The sequence below is a fragment of the Triticum urartu genome, chromosome 4A, assembly GCF_056163025.1.
Source record: "Triticum urartu cultivar PI428250 chromosome 4A, HENAU_Tu73, whole genome shotgun sequence".
In the NCBI taxonomy this organism is placed as follows: Eukaryota; Viridiplantae; Streptophyta; class Magnoliopsida; order Poales; family Poaceae; genus Triticum; species Triticum urartu.
In genome coordinates, this window is record NC_141876.1 from 40,455,631 (window position 1) to 40,480,062 (window position 24,432).

Below are 24,432 nucleotides of genomic sequence, written 5' to 3' on the forward strand. Positions count from 1 at the left end.
ACGGCGGCAGCGGATTGAACCTCATTTATGAGGAGACCCTTCAAAAAATGGAAATAGACTGGAACCGCATTGAGCGAAGCAGCACAACCTTTAGAGGAATAATCCCCAGTCGGGAAGCGCACTGTACAGGAAAAATCACACTAGATGTGGTGTTCGGCACGCTGGATAATTACAGGTCCGAAGAGGTCACGTTCCAGGTGGCTCCGTTCAGCAGCGGTTATCACGCTCTGCTAGGGCGGGAAGCGTTTACAATCTTCCAAGCAATACCCCATTACGGGTACATGAAGCTCATCACTCTCGCTAGTGATCCGGACATAGCACTCCGCACCAAAAACAAGACAGCTGCACTGGCCCTCGAGGCACTATCCGAAGCCCTAGCGGCTGAGGAGCTAACTGCGCTGCGCTCTACGGTGAATAGGGACGATGTGGTACTCGACAAAAGATCCAAGTCCACCTCCTTTAAACCAGCGGACGAAATAGTTAAATTCCAAGTCCATCCAACGGACCCCAATAAAACAGCTTCCATCGGGGCACAGTTAAACCCTGATGTCGACGCCGCATTGTGAAAGTTCCTACGAGAGAACTGGGGCATTTGCGCCTGGCACCCTTCAGACATGCCAGGAATCCCACGCAGGCTGGCCGAGCACAACTTAAATATCCAAGCAGGATTCAAACCTGTCAAACAGGCTCTTTGGCGTTTTTCCGAACCTAAGAGACAGGCCATGGGAGAGGAGCTAGCAAAGCTATTGGAAGCCGGATTCATCAGAGATATAAAACATCCGGACTGGCTAGCAAACCTGGTGATGGTACCAAAGAAGGACAAATCCTGGCACCTGTGTGTTGATTTTAAAGACCTTAACAAGGCCTGCCCAAAGGATCCCTTCCCCCTCCCCCGCACCGATCAAATTATAGATGCTACCGCAGGACACGATTCGTTGTGTTTCCTCGACGCATATTCTGGCTACCATCAAATCAAGATGGCAGAACCAGACCAAGCTGCAACGGCATTTATCACACCATACGAGCCATTCTGCTTCAACACAATGCCCTTCGGGCTCAAAAATGCTGGCGCAACATATCTGCGCATGATTCAGACATGTCTGGCAAGCCAGATCGGCAAAACAGTGGAGGCATATGTAGATGATGTGGTCATTAAAACAAGACATGTTGAATCTCTAGTAGACGACTTGAGGCTCACATTTGATAACCTCCGAACATACGACATCAAGCTCAACCCGGAAAAATGCGTTTTCGGCGTTCCAGCCGGAAAGCTCTTGGGCTTCATAGTATCCGATAGAGGAATTGAAGCAAATCCAGCCAAGACCCGAGCTCTGTCGCAACTGGATATCCCAAAGGACCTCAGAAAAATACAAAAGTTAACCGGATGTGTGGCGGCTCTAAGCCGCTTTATCTCCCGCTTGGGAGAAAAGGCCCTACCCCTTTACCGCCTCCTTCGGTGCACCGACGCCTTCGACGCGTGCTGACGTCCTGCCGCCTCGTCTTCGAGCTCTGCTTCCGGCGCTGCCATCACCATCCAGCCTTCGGACGGCCACCGAGATGTTCTCTTGGTGTCTTCTGCCACCCGTAGCTCACCTAGGCGCCCCTTTTGCCCTCTTCGCCTCCTTGACCTGCCTCCTGAGGAGAGGAACAAGAAAGGGATTATGGGCACCTTATCTCTTTTTAGTTTGTAAGCCTTCGGGCCTTTGTAGAATTTAAAACTTGTAATCCCATCATTCATGTTTTTCATTCCCTATGGGCTGTACCTGAGTGGAATGTTTTTAATGAAAAAGGGATGCTTGTTGGGTCATTTGTTTGCGGGTGGAACCCACGACAAGGAGTAAATCCTTGATATCTTCAAGATAAACATTTCCTTGCCCGTCAACAGGCCTTGCCATCCCCCCACTTCGCTCGACCTTCCTCACGCCTTTGGCGGAGGCAGGGATGAGGCGGGTTCAGGCTCCTTGTTTCATCCTTTCGCTGCCGCGACTACGACCAAACTTGGCCCCAGGAACGAGCCCTAGGGCCTAGAGTTATGGGAGCACGGTAGCTTGGGGGAAAACGAGGTTTCACATACCTCAGTCCATAATGGAATGCATGATAAGGGATGAAGAACTTATCTGAAGATGCAGCCCTCGGCAACCCTGGTTCGCCGTGGGTGAATCATTGCTCTTGCAGCCCCCGGCAATGCTGGCTTGCCGGGGGCTAGATGCTGGTCTGTTCATCTTCTTTTCCTCCCCAAGTGGTTCAGCACGGATATCCGTGTGTCCTGTGAACCAAAGAAGACAAAACAAAGACAAAGAGACGCACACTCGACCTCTAAGCTAGGGGTTAGTCGCCGCTAAGCACTATCAACCCTAACCAAGGACGAGACTCGACCTAGCATGCATGCTATAACTTAGGGCGCCAACGCTTCATTTATTTATGCTCAGGGTCTGCGCCTGGCTTTGTACAAAGGGTTACATGCATCATCGGCAATGCTTGTACAAAAGGTGGCTTGCTGGGGGGCCCGGCAAGCTGCGCCTCACGGGTAAAACTTGCGAAGATGCTCAATGTTCCAGGAGTTACTCACCGGAACGGCATCTTTGGTCTCCAGGCGGACTGCGTCGGGCCTGGTGACTCGTATTACCCGATAAGGGCCTTCCCACTTTGGCGTTAACTTGTTGGAATTCTTGGCCAATTGAACGCGCCGAAGGACAAGGTCGCCTTCCTCAAGGCTTCGGGCATGAACCTTGCGGCTATGGTAGCAGCGCAAGGCTTGCTGGTAGCGTGCTGCTCTCACAGCCGCCCAAAGACGATCTTCCTCAAGGAGCATTGCGTCATCTTGCCGCAGTTGCTCTTGCTCAAGCTCATCATAAGAGAGCACTCGAGGTGACCCGTATATGAGTTCAGTGGGGAGAACTGCTTCTGCCCCGTATACTAGGGCAAAGGGTGTCTGGCCGGTGGCTCGATTTGGCGTCGTCCTGATCGACCAAAGAACCGTCGGCAACTCATCAATCCAGCCCCTTCCACTCTTGTGCAGCCTGTCAAAGGTCTTGGTCCTTAAGCCTCGCAGTACTTTAGCGTTTTCCCTCTCAGCTTGACCATTGCTTCGTGGGTGAGCAACGGAAGTGAAACAGACTTTGCTGCCGAGGTCTTGGATATATTGCATAAAGGTGCGGCTTGTGAACTGTGTGTCGTTGTCGGTGATGACCCTGTTGGGTACACCAAAACGGCACACTAGTCCCTTGAAGAAATTGACGGCTGACTGAGCTGTGACCTTCCTCACTGCCTCCACCTCCGGCCACTTTGTGAACTTGTCGATTGCAACTTTCAAGTACTCAAAGCCCCCGACAGCGCGGGGGAAAGGGCCCAGTATGTCGAGCCCCCAGACCGAGAAGGGCCAGGAGAGAGGAATGGTTTGAAGGGCTTGAGCTGGCTGATGAAGCTTCTTTGAATGGAACTGACACGCTTCACACCTGGTGACTAGTGTCGTCGCATCCTGGAGGGCGGTGGGCCAGAAGAAACCTTGCCAAAATGCCTTGCCGGCAAGGGCCCTTGACCCGATGTGGGATCCACATATGCCTCCGTGTATCTTCGCCAACAGCTCCAGTCCTTCCTCCCAAGGGATACACTTCAATTTCACACCGTTCGGCCTCTTTCTGTATAGGACGTCATTGACGAACTGATACATGGTAGAGCGACGGGCTACTTTTTCCGCTTCTTCCTGCTCTTCAGGAAGTTCCCCTGTTTGGAGGAATCGGACGGTATGTTGTGCCCACACTGGAGCCTGGGGCTCGACGGCGAGGACTAAAGGCATTTCCTCCGCTATAGGAGTGGCTGTCTCGACGGCAAGAGCTTGACGCTCCGCAGGAGCTAGTCGTCCCATGGCGGGCTCAGTGTCCCCGGCAACATCCTTGCCGGCGGCTCCGGGGAGCTCGGCGGGAAAGTACTTGTCGGGTCCTGATTTCCTCCTCTTGTTCTGCTCTGTTGATGGATCAACGGATGGTTGAGTTAGCTGGAGCACAAAGGTACCTGGTTCCACAGGTAGCTTGAGGGCAGCGCGTTTTGACAGGTAATTGGAGATATCGTTCTCCGCTCGGGGAACGTATTCAGCCTGTATACCGTCGAAACGCTCTTCCAGCTATCTCACTTCATCGACGTAGGCCTTCATCAACGGGCTCTGGTAGTCCTTGTTGACTTGCTTAACGACGAGCTGCGAGTCGCCCCTGACAATGAGCTTCTTGATTTCGAGGTCCGCCGCGATCCTAAGACCGGCAAGCAGCCCTTCGTACTCTGCTATATTGTTTGTTGACACCTCCCTCGGGAAGTGCATCTGGATCACGTACTTGAGGTGCTCTCCGGTGGGCGCGACAAGAAGTACGCCAGCCCCGGCGCCGTGTAAGGAGAAAGCTCCATCAAAGTACATGATCCAACTGCAACTTGCCTCCTTGCCGGGGAGAGCAGTCTCTTGGGCTTCTTCATCAGGCGTTGCGGTCCATTCTGCAATGAACTCCGCCAGGACTCGGCTCTGAATCATCGAAGTACTTTCAAACTTGAGGCCAAAGCTGGACAGCTCCAGTGCCCATTCCACAATTCTTCCCTTGCATCTGGATTGTGCAATATCCGTTGCAGAGGGAGGTGAGTGACGACAGTGATCTCGTGTGCCTCGAAGTAGTGACGCAGCTTCCTCGAGGCCATAAGAAGGCCGAAGAGCAGTTTCTGCACACCGGAGTACCTTGATCTAGCTCCCTGCAGAAGGGAACTAACAAAGTAGACGAGGTGCTGCATCATTTTCTTCTTCGGCGGCACTTCAACTGGCTGTGTCGTCTCTGCATTGGTGGTGTCGGGCTCTGTCGCTGCCATTACCTCATCGTCAACCTCTCTCTGCGCCACTAGTGCGGCGCTGACCACCTGGTTCGTTGCCGCCAGGTATAGCAGCAACCGCTCCTGTGGCCTAGGCGCAACTAGTATTGGCGCGGAGGAGAGGTACTTTTTCAAATCTTGCAATGCTGCTTCGGCTTCTGGCGTCCACTCCATCGGGCCCGCCTTTTTTAGGATCTTGAAAAAGGGAAGGGAGCGCTCGACAGACTTGGAAATGAATCTGCCCATGGCGGTGACGCAACCAGCAAGCCGACGCACATCCTTGATTCGCTTGGGTGCTTTAATCTGCTCTATAGCTTTGATCTTGTCCGGATTGGCCTCTATCCCACGTTGTGACACAAAGAACCCGAGAAGCTTGCCGGACGGGACGCCAAAGACGCACTTCTCAGGGTTCAGCTTGAGATTGATCTTGTGCAGGTTTGCAAATGTTTCTTGCAAATCCGGTATGAGGGTTGCCCTGTCCTTGGTTTTGACCACTATGTCATCCATATAAGCTTCCATATTTCTATGGAGCTGGGGCTCAAAACCAATCTGGACCGCCCTTGCAAATGTCGAACCAGCACTCTTCAGCCTGAAAGGCATCCGCATGAAACAATACGTACCACATGGGGTGATGAATGCTGTTTTCTCTTCGTCTTCTCTTGTCATGAAAATCTGGTGGTAGCCGGAGTAGGCATCGAGGAATGACAACAGATCACACCCAGCTGTGGAGTCAACAATCTGGTCGATGCGCGGCAACGGGAAGGGGTCCTTAGGACAAGCCTTATTGATATCTGTGTAATCAATACACAGCCTCCACTTCCCATTAGCCTTGCGCACTACGACCGGATTGGCCAACCACGTTGGATGGAGCACTCCTCTTACCAAACCCGCTGCTTCCAGTTTCCGGATCTCCTCTGTGATGAACTCTTGTCGTTCCAAAGCATGCTTTCTGACCTTCTGCTTGACGGGCCGCGCATGAGGACAGACAGCAAGGTGGTGCTCAATCACCTCCCTGGGAACGCCGGGGATGTCGGAAGCTTGCCATGCAAACACACCGACATTCGCCTGCAGGAAGGTGACAAGCGCGTCTTCCTATTGGTCATCAAGGGTGGAGCTTATGGTGAAAGCCCCTCCCGTGCCGTCCTCATTGACAGAAACCTTCTTGGTTCCCGGCGGTATGGCCCTGGGCTTCTTGTTTCCACCGGTGGAGCTCTCTGGCACGTCCTTGACGGGAGGGCTACACTCCGGAGAGGTGCGCTTGCCGGAGTGGGTGTCCGAGGTCTCACCGGTCTTCTTCTTCTTCTTCCCTCCCGGGGTCCCAGCGGCAGGAGCAAGTGCCCTAGTGGCGGCGGCTGCTGCAACTGCTTGCTGGTATAGTTGGTCAGCACAAATCAGTGCATCTTTCTTATCGGAGGGGATGGTGATGATCGTCACAGGTCCTGGCATCTTCAGGGTGTTGTAGGCGTAGTGTGACGCCGCCATGAACTTGGCCAGCGATGGGCGGCCAAGGATCCCGTTGTAGGGCAAGGGGATCTTGGCAACATCAAACACGATCCTCTCCATCCTGTAGTTCAGATCGCTTCCAAAAGTCACGGGCAGCGTGACCTTTCCCTTAGGTTGGCTTCTTCTCGGGTTGACCCCCTGAAACGTGCCCGTCTCTTCGAGGTCTCCATCAGGAATCTGCAGTTTCTCGATCACGGCAGGCGAGATCAAGTTCAGACCGGCCCCGCCATCGACTAGCATCTTTGTCACCTTGAGGTTGCGTATTGTTGGTGAAACCAACAATGGCAAGCACCCGACCACAGTAGTGCGATCAGGGTGATCCTCAGTGTAAAAAATGATAGGTGTGCTGGACCACTTCAGCGGCCTTTGGGCATCAAACGACGGCTCTGCCGTTGTAATCTCTCACGCCCACTGTTTAAGATGGTGGTGAGAAGTATGCAGCGAGGCGCCGCCGTCGATGCACATGGCCTCTGTAGCTTTCTGAAACTCTTGGTCGCCGGATTCGTCGTCCTCTTCGTGATCGTCGTCTTTTGGCTTTTTGTCACGGCCCCGGGCGGGCCTCTCCTGTTGTTTATCCTTGTCGCGACGGCCCGCCTAGCCGTCACGCTTCTTGCCGGACCCCTTAGCACTGGCCCTTCTCCTTGTCCCGCCTCTCATATTCAGCCCTCTACTTCTCAGCGAGGAGCTCAACCTGTCGGCAGTCTTGGAGAGCATGGCCTTTGGTGCGATGGATCTTGCAGTATTGTTTGTCGGAGTTTCCTGGCTTCTCGGCAACCGCCAAGGCCCGGCAGGCGACACATTCGGCAATTTCCTTGCCGGGGTCATCTGCCTTGGTTTTCTTGGTGGAGCCGGTGTCATCAGATCCCTCGACGGCAAGCACGGCTTTACCTTTGCGCTTCCTGTTGCGGCGCCGGACCTTCTTCGCTAGGGCGGCAGTATCTTCATCTGAGGAGTCGGTTTCCACACCAGCGTCTTCGCCGGGGTACTTCCTTCCCTCTTCAGCCCGGGCACATCTGTCAGCAAGAACATAGAGTTCTGCTACATCTTTCACCTTGTTCATTGCCAGCTCTTCACGCATCTTGTGGTTACGCTCGTTCTGATGGAATGCGCAGATGATGGCGGCAGGGTGAACATCAGGGATATTGTACTGTATCCAGCTGAACCTCTGTATATACTTGCGGAGACTCTCGCCTCCCTTCTGGGGAATGATGTGCAGGTCGCTCGCTTGGCCGTGGGCTTGGTGGCCTCCAGTAAAGGCGCCCACAAACTCATGGCACAAATCTGACCAGGAGGAAATAGAGTCTACCGGTAAGTGCATCAACCATGACATGGCGTTGGGTTTAAGAGCCAACGGAAAGTAATTCGCAAGCACCTTATCGTCGTGGGCTCCGGCAGCTTGCATCGCAATGGTGTAGATGCTAAGGAACTCGGACGGGTGGTTCTTGCCGCTGTACTTTTCGCCCACGTCAGGTTTGAAGGTGCGGTGAGTGGGCCACTGGAACTGCCGCAGCTCACGGGTAAAAGCCGGACAGCCTACCTCGTAAGGTAGGCCTCCAGGGCTCTCCGGTGCCGGGTGGTTCACAGCAGGCCCTGCTCGCCTGTCTGACTGGTGGCGCGCTTCGCGCCGGCGCTCGATAGTGGTTCGAGCGTCTTCATGTTCTCATTCCCGAAGGACTTGGTGCTGGTCACAATGGGTCCGCGGGTCGGACAACGCTATGGAGATTTCGTCGCCCGTAACATCACGACGGGCTGGCATCCACGGTACCGGGCGAGGAGGAGGCGAGTGCACCGTTGTCGCGGCGCCGCTGGTTTTCCTACCACTGCTGCGTGGGACTCCGTCGGAGCGTCGACCCGGGGGCTCCACCGGACTCGGTTCGTCTTTGTTGGCCACCGCAACAAGGCTTCGGATAGTGGCTCTCCATTCGTCGAGTTTCCCCGTAGTGGGAGGAAAATCGAGGAGCAACTGCGCGCGTGCCAGGGCTTCTGCCGGCGTTGGTGGCAGCGAAACCTACACGAATCGCGACGCGCTTCGACTTCTGACCATGTCAGAAGGAGCTCTATCACGACCCCGCGGTCGCATGCCATCTTCACCAGCGCCTCGGCGAGCGGGCAGGTCTTCTACCTCCCGAGAGTGGTGCTCGGGGCTCTTCCCGCGGCGACGCCCGGGGTCTTCGGCATGATTGCGCCGTTCGTCGCGCGCTGCTCGAGAGGAGCGCGCCGTCGGCGCCGGCGTGGGAGTCTTGGAGGCCCTCGCATCGCCTTCGGGCGGGGTGGTAGCGATCTTGGAAGGCCCCGCGCCACCCGCAGAGGGCCTGGCTCCGTCTTTGGATTTGGCGGCGTGCGGCCCATTACCAGGCACACGAACATCGCCAGCTCCCAAACTCCGGCTGCTGGGACGGTGTTGGTGTTCGCGAACGGCGCCCCGGGTCCTTTCTGCGACCGGTCCGCTGCTCGCCCTCGTCGGGACGGGATGTCCGGCTTCCGACGGGCCAACCGCCACCGTCGTCTTCTTCTTGGGCGCCATGACGATGAAGAAGCGTCGAACTAACTGCTAAAGCCGATTCTCACAACTGCGCCCCCTACCTGGCGCGCCAAAGATGTCGGTGGGAACGACACCTATGGGATCACAAGAATCCCTACTACAGTTGCGGGGCGCAGGGTCGTGAGAAGAGCGGATCAAACAGATAGCACACGGTTCGTTTATCCAGGTTCGGGCCGCGAGGATGCGTAAAACCCTACTCCTGCTTTGGTGGATTGTATATCTGTGTTCTTGAGCTAACTATGGGGCGTGAGGAGCTCCAACAAGCCGAATCCTCTTCCGGGTCGCCTCGGGCCTCCTTTTATAGGAAAGGGGTTGCCAAAGTGGCACACAGGAGGTGGAAAGGGTACAGTGATGTGAGGTTATCCCTCGCATTACATGACAAGGCGCATTTAATGTGTCTTGCCCAGGTGTCCTTGCTTTATCGGGGACGGGGGAGAGCCCTGTCTCGTCCGTCTCTGCTCCCTCTCGTGTCGACACGCGCCCTGGCCAGCGGCGCCCGCGGTGCAATGTAGGCAGGCAGGCAGCTGAGGTGGCGCAGTGGTGGGTCTCCATGAAGATTCGCATGCCGCCACGCAGGTGCCTGCCCAGCAGGTTGGGTCGGCAGCTGCATGCGAACGGCGGTGGAGGTTTGTCTGGCGTGGGCCTGATGGTGGCCCTACGGGTGTTCTTGGCAAGGGCCTTGCCGGGGCCCCGGCAAGGGTCTTGCCGTGGCGCCTGCTATCATCCCCGGCAAGGCTCTTGCCGGGGGCCTTGTGGTCCTCCTTGGCTGGGATCCCGTCAAGGATCATCATCTTCTAAAGGGTGTATCTGATCTTGAATGTCTTCACAAAGATCTGCATGCCACCACAGGGATGTCTCCCGAATCCTTGCCCCATGGGGGCAGTGGACTCAAGGGTGACTCACTCTGTAGGTGTGGGGCAAGCTGCCACGGCAAGGGTCTTGCCGAGTTTGCTAAAACCGCCTCCCGGCAAGGATCTTGCCGGGGGGAGTCCGCTTTGTCTCCTTTGCTCTTTGTCGGCTTGGTCTTGGCGTCGTTCTGCTTCTCTCGAGCTTCGGCCTTACCTTGGCTCACCTCCCTTGCCTTGCTCAGTGTGGTGGTGCCCGTGGCTCAGACTGCCCGTGCACAGTTATAGAGGTACAAAAAGCGTACCCCTCTTTTTGTACACCGACAGGAGCTGATGCGGGTGCGGCCTCCAGGGCACTGTTCGGCAGCAGAGCTAGATAATGCCCATCGTGATAGTGCGGCGCGCTCGGGTGCGGCTCCAATCCGTCGAAGATCAAGTCTCCGCGGAGGTCCGCTGTGTAGTTCAAACTTCCAAATCTGACCTGACGGCCAGGGGCGTAGCTTTCGATCTGCTCCAGATGGCCAAGAGAATTGGCCGACAGTGCAAAGCCGCCAAATACGAAGATCTGTCCGGGGAGAAAAGTCTCACCCTGGATCGCATCGTCGTTGATGATCGGAGGAGCCATCGGGCCTAAAAGTGACGACACAGAGGAACTCTCAATGAAAGCACCAATGTCAGTGTCAAAACCGGTGGATCTCAGGTAGGGGGTCCCGAACTGTGCGTCTAGGCGGATGGTAACAGGAGGCATGGGACACAATGTTTTACCCACGTTTGGGCCCTCTTGATGGAGGTAAAACCCTACGTCCTGCTTGATTAATATTGATGATATGGGTAGTACAAGAGTAGATCTACCACGAGATCAAGGAGGCTAACCCCTAGAAGCTAGCCTATGGTATGATTGTTGTTCGTCCTACGGACTAAAACCCTCCGGTTTATATAGACACCGGAGAGGGCTAGGGTTACACAGAGTCGGTGACAATGGTAGGAGATCTACATATTCGTATCGCCAAGCTTGCCTTCCACGCCAATAAAAGTCCCTTCCGGAACAAAGCATTAACACATGGTAAATACATAAACTCCTCGAACTACAGTCTTCCCCGGAGAGTATCCCAATTATTTTCACCTTAGGGTCTACGGATCAAAACAATAACAAGTGCATACAACTAGTAGATAGGATCAAGAACTCAAATATATTCGTGAAAACATAGTGGTTTAAGATCTGAAAACATGACACTCGGGCCCTAGTGACAAGCATTAAGCATAGCAAAGTCATAGCAATATCAATCACAAAACATAGTGGATACTAGGGATTAAGCCCTAACAAATTGACTCGACTACATGACAAATCTCATCCAACGCTTACGGAGGAATTACTCACTCCCGGTGGTAAGCATCATGGAATTGTTGATGATGATGACGGCGATGTATCCCCCTCTCCGGAGCCTTGAATAGACTCCAGATCAGCCCTCACGATGAAGAACATGAGGTGGTGGTGGCTCCATATCATAAAACGTGATGAAACTTCTCTTTTTTTCTAAGGAAGACGGAATTTATAGGCCTGGCATTAGGTCAGACGGAGCCTCATGGGCCCCACAAGGCATCAGGGCGTGCCCTATTGCCTTGTTAGCAACTGGTGGCCCCCTCTGGTGGATCTTCATTCCAGTATTTTTATTTATTAAATAAAACATCTCCGCAAAGTTTCGTCCGATTCTGATAACTTTTAGTTTTGAACAAAAAAATGGTAGTTCTGCTAAAACAACGTCAGTCCAGGTTAGTTTCATTCAAATCATGCAAATTAGAGTCCAAAACAAGAGCAAAAGTGTTTGGAAAAGTAGATATGATGGAGACATATCAACTCCCCCAAGCTTAAATCATTGCTTGTCCTCAAGCAATTCAGTTGATAAACTGAAAGATAAAGAATAACTTTTACAAGCTCTTTTGTTTTTGTATCTGTATATAAGCTTAAATAGTAACCAAGTTTTTAGCAAAGATCATGAACTAACCATGTGAATGATAACACTTAGAACTCACATTTACTCATATCAATGGCATAATCAACTAGAGAGCAATCATAACTTATCTCAAATGCCAACAAATCATCAAAACAATCGTGATATAATATGGTAACATGGTATCTCGCTAGCCCTTTCTGAGACCAGAAAACATGCAGAGCACCTCTGAAGTTCAAACAACGACTAAACATTGTAATTTAGGGTAGAAGAGATCCGGTCATGCTCACATCCAACATTAACTAGACTCAATGCATGTTTAGCTATGAATGACAATAGACCTCTCTATGCTAGTGCTCGATGAGAAGGTGATGACTCAACAATAGAAGTAAATAACATGAAAGTAAATAGAATGAACCTTCGAAGAGGGAAGCAGAGGTTTGCAGAGGTGCCAGAGCTCAGAGCTTAAATTAGAGATGAATACAATTTTGAGTGGTGTGCTTTTCCTGTGAATGTTATGACAAAGGATTTTAACATCTTCCATGCTAAAACACATTATTGGCGGTTCCCATGCAGAAATGAAAAGATTTACTCCCCCTCAACCATACAAACACAAGCAATGGCTAGTCGAATCCCTCCAAACAATCAAATTTCCAGGGGAAGTTTGTTTTTATTATATTTTTCTTAGTTTTTGTTTAACAGGACTGGGCATCCCAATTAGCAGCCTCTCTTGTGCAAGTACAAGTGAATAAACGCCCATCATGAGAATAAACCGCTTAGCATGGAAGATATTGACCACCCTATCACTCCATGAGCGGTACAGGCACACAAAACATATGTTTATTTGAATGATTAGAGGTGGCACATGCAAATTTACTTGGAACAGCAGGGTAATACTGTATATAGGTAGATATAGTGGACTCTTTTTAAAAACTTTGGGGTTTCAGGATTTTGGATGCACAAGCAGTATTTCGTATTTCCACTTAGTACAGGCGAAGGATGGCAAATAGATTGAGAAGCGATCAACTGGAGAGCGACAATGGTCATAATCATGCATTACGAATATTAAATGTTGACCATGAGCATGAGTAGGATATAAACACTCTGAATATAAATATCATGAAGGCTCATTGGTATGGAGTCAACTACATGTGTGAACATGTGCCAAGTCAAGCCACTTGAATTCTTGAGAGGAGAATACCATCCTAACATACTACATCATAACCATTTCAATGCATGTTGACGCTCGAGATAAATCATTATCTACTCCTAGCTACTTAAGTGTGGCATGAGCAATTATAATCTCTAATTGTCATCACAGACATGTTTACTCATAATATGCTGAATCAAGGATATTGAGTTAAACATATTTACAAAAAAAACAAGAAGAGTTCATACCATCCTTTCCTTGCCACAGTCACTTCATCAAATCATCGTCATTATTACCTTTCACTTGCACAACCGAACAATGTAAAAATAATAATAGTGCAAGAGTGTCGTGGACTAACACTACAAAAAAACACTTCCGTGATTGTTGGGGATATAACTATTAAGTATAAACCGCCTAGGAGGGCCGGATTATACTCATAGTTAGTTGTTCCTATCGAAACCCACGAGGACAAGGAATACGGCGCTTTACGAAGGAGATTTAACAAGAAGGCCCAAGGGCGGATTAGGTCCCATAGATGTAAACCACCATAGGGTGTATAACTTGTGTTGTAAGATAAGGAAAGGTAGAGACCGAGCCGGACATTTATGAGCCGGCCGGGACTCTGTAAACCGCCGGGTGTCAACCTATGTATATAAAGGGATGACCCAGCGACGGTTTAGGGACAGAGAACAAGAGATCGAGAGCCGGGTCAAGCATATTCGCTCCCCGAACATCGAAACCCTAGCAATACCAACTACAAACTGGATTAGGCTTTTACCTTCATTGTAAGGGGCCGAACCAGTATAAACTCCCGTGTCCTTTGTCCTGTTTAACCCCTTTAAGCTAACCTCAACACGATGGCTCCACGACTAAGTCCTCACACTAGGACATCTGCCGTGACATTTCCACGACAGTTGGCGCCCACCGTGGGGCTATCGCATGATGGTTTCAAGTTCTTAAAGGGTGACTTTGAAGGGATCAAGGGATACGTCGTGGGCCGGATGACCAAGAGAAGCCGCGGCAAGCTCTACATCAACGACACGGGCTGGGGCCCCGAGGCCGGCTCCATTGAGTATGGGTACAGGGTCCCCTTCGATGGAATTCACGTCTTCAATGGCAAGATGGCGAAGCGGGCCCTGAGCCGGACATCTGCACCGACATCATGAGACTGCTCAGCGTACGAGACCCACCCGGGTTTAGCCTGCCATGAAGCATGCCTTCGTGGGAGTCATCCACGGGGCAGAATCTGAGGATAGATCGGTGTCTGGTGGTGAAACCGTCGTGTATTTCGATGGCGAATCATCTACTGGAGAAACCGAGTCATTATACCAGCTGCAAGATGGCCCGTTCGGGGGCTATTCCGATGGCGACAGTATTTCGGATCTCCACGAACCACCAAACTTGGTTGCGATTTTCATGGCTGGTACACAGCCAGGGCAGAACTCTTCAACTGCGGCGGCGTTAATTTCCAGTTCAGCGGTGGCAACGGCGGCCAGGGCAGGAGACCCTGCGTGCCCGTCGGCTCAAGTCTTGTCCGGTTTACTTGACGCTCTAGCAACACTGATAAAGACCGAGGATAGTGCGGCAAACCGGGATGAACATAATGCGGAAATTGCCAAGGTAAGAGACCAGATAACTCAAGCCAAGGAAGACCTAGCAGCCGAGGATGTAAGGATGGCCATGATGCGGGCCAAGTTGGAGGCTCAGGCGCAGCGGGTTCAATGGGAATCCTTCCGGCTTATGCTAGATCAGAACGCATCAAATGATGTCATGAGGAGAAGGCATCAGACCCACCTACCTTCAACACGCCCGGAACAAGGACTACTAACCAGCCAGTGATAAACCGGATTGAAGCACCAGGAACAGGGGTGCCGGTTCAACCGCGCACGATGGATCCGCCTCGTCAGGGTAATAACCCGCCGCAGCATGCACTAATGCCGCATCATGTGCCGACACCGCCGGCTCATTACTCTAACCCCTTGGATAACATGGTCGCCGCCGCTTCACCATTGGCGGCTCTCCCAGTTGAAGCCGAGTCCCCAGTAGCAGTTGAGACGTGACGGGCTAGAGAGCTCCTTCAGACAGCCTTGGCCCAGCAGCAGGCTTATTCGTACAGCCGTGACAGGATTCGTTCCACCCACCGCCCAAGCCGGAATTACAGCAGACACACCGATGAGCCGGCCATGTCAAGTAGTGTGTGGAATCGTAATCTGCCTCGTGGCCATAACCCGGCAGGCGGTGGTGCTGATGTTCAGAACGTGGTGGACCAAGGTAGAGCACGACGAGAGGCCGAGTTAGCGGCGCAGTACGCGGCCCGTCAACCTTCTCCGGTTCATCCGACGGCTTCGGTCGAGACAAGAGTAACCTTCAGGTCTTTGGGTGTGCCGTGTTTGGCCCCGGCTTTGCGTAACGTATGGTTGCCCAAAGATTGCAAAGTCCCCCGTAAGGTACCCAATTACACGGCCGATTTACCTCCGGAAGCATGGGTTGAGAGTTATGAGATGGCGATGGAACTGTTGGATGTTGACGAGGCTGCATGTGCTAAGTATTTCACCATGATGTTAGAAGGAACGGCTCATACCTGGCTGAAGGGACTACCGGCTAACTCCATTGGGTCATGGGCCGAGTTAAAAGCCCAGTTTATCCAGAATTTCAAGGACACGTGCAAGAAGCCCATGTCCATTGTGGATTTGGCCTCCTGTGTCCACGAAGAAGGTGAATCAACAACCCATTGGGTGCGCCGGGTTTCAATGATACTGCACTCATCAGACCGGATTAATGCTGATTCAGCAGTTTTGACGTTGGAGAAAAATTGTCGTTTTATGCCCTTCAAGCAGAAATTAGGGCGGCTCAAACATCGCTGCAATGACATGGGGACACTTATGGCAGCTCTGGTTAAGTACGCTGACTCTGATAGTACCAAAGACCCCGAGTCTGATGATGACAAACCGGGAAAGGGAAAGAAGAGCAACAACACCAAAGGGCAGCAGCATAACCCTACGGCGAATCAAGGAGGTAATGGTAAGCGCAAGGCCGATAACAACCTGGACTTTGTGGCAAATACCAATGCAAAGAATGATGGTCAGGGTCGTAAGGGTAGACCTCCCCCGCAAACCGGAGGATCAGGCATGAATCTTGAACGTCTGTTGAATCAGCCCTGCCCGAAGCATGGTACACGTTAGAGACCGTCTACTCATCTCTAGAAGGATTGTTACATCATGAGGGAGTTCAAGAATTCAAATCTTTTTCAAGGTAACCATGGACCGGGAGGCGGTCCAGGATCTGGTTCACAGGGGCCGGGTTACGGTGGTGGCAGTTCAGGCTCTGGATTTCAAGGTCATCAGGGCAGTCAAGGCAATCAGGGCTGCTACCATCAACAGTCTGGTCAGGGAAATCAGCAGCAGGAGTCTGGATATCAGAGTAACCCGAAACAGCTGAATAGCGGGCAGTATCACGTCTTCACCACAAGCTTGTGTAAGAGGGATCAGAAGCTTCATAAAAGGCCAGTAAACTCCGTTGAACCGGCAGTACCCCGTTACTTGCGTTGGTCTGAGCAACCCATTGTGTGGAGTCGAGAGGATCATCCGCCCCGGATTGATAATCCGGGTCATGTGGCGTTGGTAGTTGCACCTCAGGTTGGAGGGTACAAGTTCACCAAGGTGCTCATGGATGGAGGGAGCAGCATCAATATTCTCTATTATGAAACCTTCTGTCGCATGGGGTTGACGGATAAAAATCTTAAACCGGCAAACATTGTTTTCCATGGGGTGGTGCCTGGTAAGTCGGCATATCCAGTTGGTAAGATAGCTCTGGAAGTTGCTTTTGGAGATGATTATGATTCTAGATCAGAGACATTGACCTTTGAGTTGGTGAAAATCAAGAGCCCTTATCATGCTCTGTTTGGCCGGCCAGCATATGCTAAGTTCATGGCAAGGCCCTGTTGTTTATCTGCAGCTCAAGATGCCAGGTCATAAGGGGACCATCACGGTACATGGGAGTCGAAAGATAGCTTTGGAATATGAGGAAGGTGATGCGGCTTATGCTGAATAGGTTTGTGCAACAGAGGAGTTGAAATTTTATAAGGACAATGTTGATCCGGTGGATATGACTTCTCTGAAAAAGCCAACCACGGAGCATGACCCGGCCTTGAAGTTTAAATCGGCTGAGGAGACCAAGTTAGTTGATTTTGTTCCTGGCGATTCATCCAAGCAGTTTAGCATCAGTGCTAATCTGGATCCGAAATAGGAAAGCGCGCTCATCGAGTTCATCCGTGAGAATCGGGACATCTTTGCATGGAAGACTTCTGACATGCCAGGTGTACCGAGGGAACTCGCTGAGCACACTCTTAACATTGATCCTAAGTTTAAACCTGTCAAGCAGTTTCTCCGCCGCTTCAATGAAGAAAGGCGTAAGGCTATTGGCGAGGAAGTAGCCCGGCTCCTGGCAGCTGGGTTTATCATTGAAGTATTTCATCCTGAGTGGTTGGCTAACCCGGTGCTGGTACTTAAGAAGAATGTCACTTGGCGCATGTGTGTGGACTACACGGATTCAAACAAGGCTTGCCCGGCTGATCCTCTCGCCCTCCCTCGTATTGATCAGATTATTGACGCTACGGCGGGTTGTGAGCGTTTGAGTTTTCTGGATGCTTATTTTGGTTATCATCAGATCAAGATGGCAGTTAAGGACCAGGAGAAGACAGCTTTCATAACTCCCTTTGGAGCCTTCTGCTATGTGTCTATGCCTTTTGGGCTCAAGAGTGCCCAGCCGACTTATCAGCGTTCTGTGCAGAACTGTCTTCATACTCAGATTGGGCGCAATGTTCATCCTTATGTGGATGATATTGTTGTGAAGTCCAGGAAAGAGGAGACATTGATAGATGATTTGAAAGAAACTTTTGATAATATCCAAAGTTATAAGATGATGCTTAATCCGGCCAACTACGCCTTTGGTGTACCGGCAGGCAAGCTCTTGGGTTTTTTGGTGTCTAACAGGGGCATTGAGGCTAACCCGGAAAAGATCAAGGCAATTACTTCTCTGGCTAAACCGGTGTGTATCAATGATGTTCAACGTCTGGCGGGTCGTATTGCAGCATTGAGCCGGTTTATCAGCCGGTTGGGGGAGAAAGCTATTCCTCTATATCAGATGATGAAAAAGACAGAAAATTTTGTCTGGAGTGATGTTGCTGATGCAGCGTTTGACGACTTGAAAAAGCAGTTAGCCGAGCCACCTGTCCTTGCTGCTCCTATTGATAAAGAGCCATTGTTGTTATATGTGGCTGCCAATGCCCGAGCTGTCAGTGTGGCCATTATGGTGGAGCGAAAGGAGGCAGGCAAGGAGTATCCGGTTCAACAATCGGTTTATTATATCAGCAAGGTACTCATCGAGTCCAAGCAGAGATACCCACATTGGCAGAAGCTGATGTATGGAGTTTTCATGCCGAGCCGGAAGCTTAAACAGTATTTTCAGGGTCATCCCATCACTATGGTCAGTTCTGCTCCTTTGGATGATATAATCCAAAACAGGGAGGCAACTGGCTGGGTTGCCAAGTGGGCCATTGAGCTTGGACCTCACGGGTTAAAGTATATGCCTCGTACAGCAATCAAGTCCCAGGCACTTGTAGATTTCATCAATGACTGGACAGAGTTGCAGATGTCGGAGGAAAAGCCAGATAACACATATTGAACTATTCACTTTGACGGGTCCAGGCAATTGGAGGGCTCGGGGGCTGGAGTTGTGCTGGCTTCCCCTTGAGGTGATAAATTTTGTTATGTTCTCTGTCTAATGTTTCCTTGCACTAACAATGCAGCTGAATATGAGGCCTTGGTCCACGGTCTTCGAGTGGCTAAGGAGATGAACTTAAGCCGGGTTAGGTGCTTTGGTGACTCGGATTTGGTAGCTCAACAAGTATTAGGTACTTGGGATTCCAAAGATCCACTCATGGCGGCTTATCGACGGGAGGTGGATATTATTGTTGGTCACTTCAAGGGTTATCAGGTTGAGCATGTGGACCGGAGAAAGAATGAAGCGGCAGACGCTTTAAGCCGGTTGGGTTCTCAATGTAAACCGGTGCCGCCTAATGTTTTTCTTGATCTCCTTCATAACCTGTCGGTCAAGTTACCTATAGAGGAGGATTTGGCTATTCCTGACCCGGAGGTTCAGTTGGTGGCGGCTCTTCATGTTATTCCGGATTGGACAGTTCCCTATTTGGCGTATATGACCCAGGGCGAGTTACCTGAGGATGAAGTTTTGGCCAGGCAGATAATCCGGCGGTCTAAGTCAATGACTATTGTCAACGGGGAGTTGCATCATTGCAGTGTCACCAGGGCGTTTCAGCGTTGTGTGTCTCCTGAAGAAGGTTGTGAGATCCTACGTGAGATCCATAAAGGGGACTGTGGTCATCATGCCGGTTCGAAATCTCTGGTTGCCAAAGCTTTTCGTCATGGTTTTTATTGGCTGATGGCCCATGCTGATGCTGAGGACTTGGTCAGAAGGTGTGACGGTTGTCAGAAGTTTGCACGTCGAGCTCATGTTCCGGCTCAGGAGTTAAGGATGATTCCAATTACTTGGCCATTTGCAGTCTGGGGACTTGATATGGTTGGGCCCTTTAAGAGATCCAAGGATAAGAAGACCCACCTCTTGGTGGCAGTTGACAAATTTACTAAATGGGTAGAGGCAGAGCCAGTGAGCAAGTGTGATGCAGCAACGGCGGTTCAATTCATGAAGAAGGTGATCTTCCCCTTTGGCTTTCCACATAGCATTATAATTGACAATGGCACTAACCTTTCCAAGGGAGCTATGGAAATTTTTTGTTAATGTGAGCATATCCGGCTTGATGTATCATCGGTGGCTCACCCCTAGTCTAATGGTCAAGCTGAGAGAGCCAATCAAGAGATTTTGAGAGGTATCAAACCCCAGCTTATGGTTCCCTTGTAGAGGACGCCGGGTTGTTGGGTCGAGGATTTACCTTCCGTGTTATGGAGCATTAATATCACCCCAACAGGTCTACGGGTTATACGCCTTTTTTCATGGTTTATGGAGCAGAGGAAGTTCTCCCTAGTGACATCCGTCATGACTCGCCCCGTGTGGCGGCTTATGTCGAAGCTGACAATGAAAAAGCACGTCAGGAAGCACTTGACTTGTTAGATGAAGAGCGTCACATCGCAGCAGCTCGTTCGGCGATTTACCAGCAAGATCTGCGCCTTTACCACAGCCGCCAGGTTAAAACTAGAACTTTCCAAGAAGGCGATCTGGTGCTCTGGCTCATCCAGGATCAGACTGATATGCACAAGTTATCCCCACCTTGGGAAGGACCCTTTGTGGTCAGCAAGAATCTAAACAACGGGTCATATTAACTTATCGATATTTGAGACCAAAAGGACTCACGCACGTTGGAGGAGGAGACCCGCCGGCCCTGGAATATTGCTCAGCTTAGGCCATACTACACTTGAGCCACAGGCTCTCCTTATGTACATATTTATACAATGTATATATTATGATTGATATAATAAATCAGCATCCTTCCTAAAGCGGGGCTTCTGTCGTTTTCTTACATGAGTTTCTGGTTACTTTGGTAATTCGGTTATCAAGCCCATATTATAAGAGCACAGCTCTGGTTACCAAGGTAATCCGGCTATCAAGCCCATATTATAAGAGCACAGCTCTGGTTACCAAGGTAATCCGGCTATCAAGCCCATGTTATAAGAGCACAGCTCTGATTACCTTGGTAATCCGGCTATCAAGCCAATATTACAACTTTATATGAGCATAGCTCTGATCTACTTGGAGGCTTAATGCCCGGATTAAAGGGACCAAAGAGAGTCTGTTGCATAGCATAGCTCAAACATAGGTGCCCCTTGGGCACAACCCACATAATCACTTGGGGGCTTGGTCGTATTCGAACCATAGCTACACCTCTTGATTGGCGTAAGGCCACCAGGGAAATCACTTGGGGGCTTGGTCGTATTCGAAACATAGCTACACCTCTTGATTGGCGTAAGGCCACCAGGGAAATCACTTGGGGGCTTGGTCGTATTCGAACCATAGCTACACCTCTTGATAGGCATACGGCCACCAGGGAAATCACTTGGGGGCTTGGTCATATTCAAACCATAGCTACACCTCTTGATAGGCATAAGGCCACCAGGGAAATCATTTGGGGGCTTGGTCGTATTCGAACCATGGCTACACCTCTTGATAGGCATAAGGCCACCAGGGAAATCATTTGGGGGCTTTGGTCGTATCCGAACCATAGCTTAAACCCTCTTGATTAGTGCAACACCACAATTATGACTATTTAAAATCTTTCTTGATTTTTTCAGTTTATAATGCTTTATGAGTATAATTTATCTATGCTTATTAACCTGGCCTGGCCTTTGATTATAAGTCACCAACAAGTAGAAAACCACTGTCCGGTATTTATTGATCCGGCCTAGGCTCGTTCATAAACCGGCAACCAGATGATGATTACCAGTATTCAAGTTATGGGTTATCACCCTTATTATACCGGTTTGCTTAACCAACAGTGTGGTAAAATATCACAGGTATGGTATATTTTACATTACTAGCAAATGTGCCCGTGCGTTGCAATGGCAGAACAAAAATCCTCGCACATTGCTTGAGATCCATCTGTGTTGCCACTTCTCCTCTTCATCACCATCGTAGATGGTGGTCTTGTTATCCACCAATTAACAATGCACGCTCTCAATTCCAAGGTGATGAGTTTGATAAACACAGTCTAGCACGCCACTTTCATAAGACCTCCCTGCACAGACTTGTAATTTTGTAGACAATGCTCGTGCTTTGCTACGAATAAATGTTGGTTACTATGAACCACCATTGGCCCGGTCAAGGTACCATTATATGGAGCGTTGGTTATGTTGGATATGATGAGGAGCATTGCACACTTATCCTTATCCTTCGGCTAATATTATAGGGAAAGTGAGGATTTCTTATCGGAAACACCGGGTGATAAGTTCGATTGGTGGTGCATTGGTGACGGGTGCCAACGGATCATGCAATGACGGCTTCTTCCTAGCAATGCCCAATAGTGGAGTGCGTCGGTGATGGGCACTGGTTGGTCGATCAAATGTCTCTCCTTGTTCATCCCCCTCCGACCATGAGCGCACTATGTTGATGTAGATGACGCGGGACATAATTAGTGAAACACCACCAACGGAAGGTGAAACTCACCTACCTGAGATCATGTGTTGCAATGGGAGAAAACATGTAGTGAGCACTGCAAAACATATTGCACTTCATGCAAAATTTTGAATCACTAAGATTTATGGGGAAATAAATGAAATGTTTTAGCAGTCATATCAATATTAGATCTAGAAGGACGGTCTTAATTTTTTAATGAGTAAGGAAAATAGGTCCAAAAATATAACAACTCTTCAACTATAACAACAATATATTTTCCGATGTCAACGACATTTTTCAGGGAAATTAGTGAATTTGTCTCCTAGAAAATGGATCCATGTTGTTTAGGCTACAACAAACTCATAGTTGATGGTTGTATTGTATCACTACTGATTTCCATGGGCGTTGGATTAATAGTTCATCCTCTCTCTCTCTCAGCAAGATACTCATAGTTATTTTTTACCATTGTCACCTCACGAAAGGGTCGATCAGTTACACCTTACACGAAATCACCTGAAACAATGTACATGTGATGTATTATTTTGCACCTCGTGTACCTTTATTTTCTTAGTATTGCAAATACGACCCATATGACTCCAAACAACACCCAACAAAAAAAGTCTAAGCAGAATACGCATACAAGCCACAATGCTCTCTTCGTCCATGCAGGAAGCCATAGATTGCATTCCTTATTTTATATAATTCACCAAATTTATTAACTCTCTGCCCCCTTCATCCATGCATGCAGCAATATATAGAGTTCATTCCTTCTTTAACCCACCAAATTTATTCACTTTCCGGCCCCTTCATCCATGCAGGTAGCCATATAGAGTCTATTCCTTCTTTTAATCCGCCAAATTTGTTCGCTCTATTAATTCCTTTTCTTTCCTTCCCAAGGCACAGCCAACTTTATTCTCTCTATTATTTTCTATAAATTCCTTTCCTTCCCTAGTTTTATTCCTTCTTTTCAATCCTTTCCTTTCTCCTTATACGTATTTTGATTCCCGGTCTAGCTTATTGAGTTGATTGTTACCTAGTAACTTGAAGACGTATATAAATTGATGAGGTTGGATGTAAAAGGGCGATATGGTACTATTCAATAGACAAACTTACAGTACAAAATCAGCACAAGACGATCTAGCTCAGTTGGCGGTTGGTGGAGGTCCTTTATTGGAGGTTGCGAGTTCAATTCCTTATACCAGCAAATATTTTTGCCTCCCCATCTCAGACTGCTATTGGGCTGCCTGACACGACCTAGATGGGCCGGCCACAGGCGAGGCGTTAAAATCGACAAAAAAAACATGTGAGGCCAACGACGGACGGACGGAAAATTAGTACCACCTCGGATAGTAAAAAAATTCAGAAAAAATAATATGGGGTGAACGGATGAAAAAATTGGAGAAATGCACTTTGCTTTATTAGTAGGTATAGATATATGGTTATTTTTATGCCTAGCCATGGTTACAAACTATGTTATTGGGCAGGATAACCCGTCCAACGGTACACCACTAGGACATTTTTTATTTTATTAATTGTAGGAGCAGATTCCCTGATGCTAAAGTATCATACGTGGACATAGCATATATTAACATGGCGGATTAACAGTATCATGCAAAGTAAATATGCACGATGGCATAGCAGACCAAGCGTTTAAACTAGCCTATTACAAGGTGGTTTATTGCCCATAAGAACAATTGTTTCAAGCAAGTTTTGCAGACGGAAGAAGCTAAACCGGCTATCGGTTTATGAATCTTGATCGTGCTAGTTTGAAGGTTTTGGATCATCCTGCGCCGGTTCACCCTCCTCTTCTCTACCCAGTTGCTGGAAGTCATGGGTTGACCAATCGATCCTAGTTAAGGCTCTCAATACAGCTTCATCGCTATAAGTGAGGAGGGGTCAACATCAGGAGCATAAGTATGCTTACGGATTGGCAGAATAAGATCCGGAGCGTTGCAAGTTGGCAGATTAACCTTCTTGTTGCTGGCATCATAAATCGCCTGATAATGTGACAGATCAGTTTCTTTAGCAAAATTTCTAGCCCGTGGGCGCATCTCCCTTGTCAAAGCTCTGAGGTCATCATTATCAAAATCTGACCCGTCCTCTTTGATGCTGGGATAGCCGTTTCCAAGATTGGCCGGGTCAAGATCAGAGATCCAGGCTTTGGGTGGCGTCAATGCGGTAAGAGCACCCGCCCTGGCAGCTGATTTATTCGGCTCCTCAATCCAGGCAGGCATTACAGCTAGTCTTACCAATGTATCCTTGATCAAAGTTGGGGCCGGTTTATTATGAGAAGCTGTGCAGATGACCCGTTGAACGCCGGTATATAGCTGTTCTATAAAGGTATAGGCAGCTTTCAGACTTTGACGCATGTCGGAGCCTAGATGAGCAACACGACTCCCTGCATTGACACAATTGGTAAACCGGCAGTTTATTTGATAATACATGTTTACAGTTTGTGAAGAC